The sequence below is a fragment of the Oryctolagus cuniculus genome, chromosome 17, assembly GCF_051225735.1.
Source record: "Oryctolagus cuniculus isolate XC-2025 breed Fujian yellow rabbit chromosome 17, ASM5122573v1, whole genome shotgun sequence".
Lineage (NCBI taxonomy): Eukaryota > Metazoa > Chordata > Mammalia > Lagomorpha > Leporidae > Oryctolagus > Oryctolagus cuniculus.
In genome coordinates, this window is record NC_142883.1 from 71,209,903 (window position 1) to 71,212,355 (window position 2,453).

The 2,453-nt window shown below is 36.5% G+C and overlaps 1 pseudogene; it reads left to right on the forward strand.

The window, feature by feature from the left end:
* Window positions 1-816: 816 nt before the first annotated feature.
* On the forward strand, window positions 817-1,253 carry LOC100356846 (ubiquitin-conjugating enzyme E2 variant 2-like; annotated as a pseudogene).
* Window positions 1,254-2,453: the final 1,200 nt, after the last annotated feature.

A 2,453-nucleotide genomic window follows, 5' to 3' on the forward strand; every position in this document is an offset into this window, starting at 1 on the left:
TGGTTAACATACAAAGAATATTCCAGGAAGGTTGGCTAAAATAAACAGCAGCAACAAGCCTTGTTCAGTGGATATAGAATGTAATTCTTAGAGTTGCCACATTATATTATTCACAATGTGGGTTTTTCAACAAAAAATATAAAAGGAAAACAGTAAATATAAGAAGACATAGCACATAAGTATAGAGATAAAAAAGCAGTTCTCAGAAACTCTTGTTAGGAAGCCCAGGTGTTATATTTACTAAACAAAGGCTTAAATTAACTGTCATTTTTTTGTTTTGACAGGGGGAGTTAGACAGAGAGAGACAGACAGAGAGAAAGGTCTTCCTTCTATTGGTTCACCCCCCAAATGGCCGCTTTGGCCAGCATGCTGTGCCAATCCAAAGCCAGGAGCTGGGTGCTTCCTCCTGGTCTCCCATGTGGGTGCAGGGCCCAAGCACTTGGGCCATCCTCCACTGCCTTCCCAGGCCACAGCACAAGCTGTACTGGAAGAGGAGCAACTGGGACAGAACTGGCGCCCTGACCAGGACTAGAACCCGAGGTGCCAGTGCTGCAGGCAGAGGATTAGTCTAGTGAGCTGTGGCACTGGCCAAATTAACTGTCTTAAATATCTTCAGAGAACTAAAAACCCATGTCCAAAAATTACAGAAAAGTGTGAGAACAATGTGTTACCCGATATAGAATATCAATTTTAAAAATAGCTATTATAAAAAGAAATGAAATAGAAATTGTGTTTAAAATTATAGTAACTGAAATTAAAAATTCATTTTGGTAGTTGTCCCATGCATGAAGCAGCTGTCTTGGGCTGCAGGAGAAGATGGCAGTCTCCACAGGAGTTAAAATTCCTCATAATTTTTGCTTGTTGGAATAACTCAAAGAAGGACAAAAAGGAGTAGGTGATGGTACAGTTAGCTAGGGCCTTTAAGATTATGAAGATATGACACTTACAAGGTGGACAGGCATGATTATGGGGCCACCAAGGACAAATTATGAGAACAGAATATATAGCCTGAAAGTAGGATGTGGACCTAAATACCCAGAAGCTCCTCCATCAGTTAGATTTGTAACAACATTAATATGAATGGGATAAATAATACCAGTGGAATGATGGTTGCACAGAGCATACTAGTAGTAGCAAAATGGCAAAATGCATATAGCATTCAAGTTTTACTTCAAGATCTAAGATGTCTAGTGGTGTCCAAAGCAAACATGAAGCTTCTATAGCCACCAGAAGAACAAACACGCAACAGTTAATTTTAATGAAGCTCAGACTTGCCTTAAATCAACAACCTTCTACTCATAGCAATGTCTTGACTGAACATCACAATGCAAAATGCCACACAATCAGTAAAGAATTCCAGCTGGGATACATGACCTGGACATTTGTAATATATTTAATGTATGTACACCCATTTTGTTTTCAGGTAATGGGAGGAAAAATGTAGGACAATTTTTCTTTCTCTTGTTGAGACACTGTATTTAAACATTAACCTGGAGTGCTTTAGTTAACTAGGATTCAGGTTTTCAAGATTGAAGCATGGTGAGACACATGTGAGATGGTAGTGGAAACGTGTGTTTTTGAAAAGTAAAAATCCCAAAAAGGACAAACAGAAATGGCATGTTTTATCCATCTTGCTTAGTGAAAGAGCTGCAGTTGACGTTATTTAAAGTAGCAGGTACAATGAATATTGTCACAAGTTGTGTTAAATTTTAAAGTGCTGTGGGTTTTGACTACTGGTAGCATAAAAATATGTTCAGGATTATATTGATACCTTTATTTATAATAAAAAAGTTTGGAGGGGGGGTTAATAAATTTCTGTTAAAAGTTGTTCCCATCTGTTACATGTAAAAGACATGGTAAATATTTGCTCACATTCTTTGCTTAACAAACCATGCATTTAAGTTTAAGTGAAGTCAACAAAAAGGGGAAATATTTGTATAGATGTGATTTTGAGATTAAAGTTTGTCCTAAAATGTAAATAAAATGTGGAAAGTGTCCTCAAGAAAAAAAATCATTTATTTAGAGGATCTCAATCTGATATCTGAGCTGGAAGAAAAATGAATTATTGAATGTAAGAATAGATAAGCTGAGGTTATCGAGTCTGGGGGTAAGAAAGACTAAGATTGAAGAAAAATGAACAGAACTTTAGAGACCTGTGTGATACTATCAAGCATACCGACATATGTATGAGAACAGGTCTAGAAGGAGAGGACTGATGGAGCTAATAGGATATTTAAATAATAGTGATAGAAAACATTTCAGATTTGATTAAAAGTGATCTATACATCTGATAAGTTCAGTAAACTCCAAATAGGATGAAAACAAAGACATTCCCACTTAGATGTCCTAGTCAGACTATAAAACGACATAATCTTAAAAGCAAAATATGAAAATAACCACTTTGTGCAAGAGCTCTAGAGTCAAATTAGCAGCTAAGTTTTCATCAGAAACAG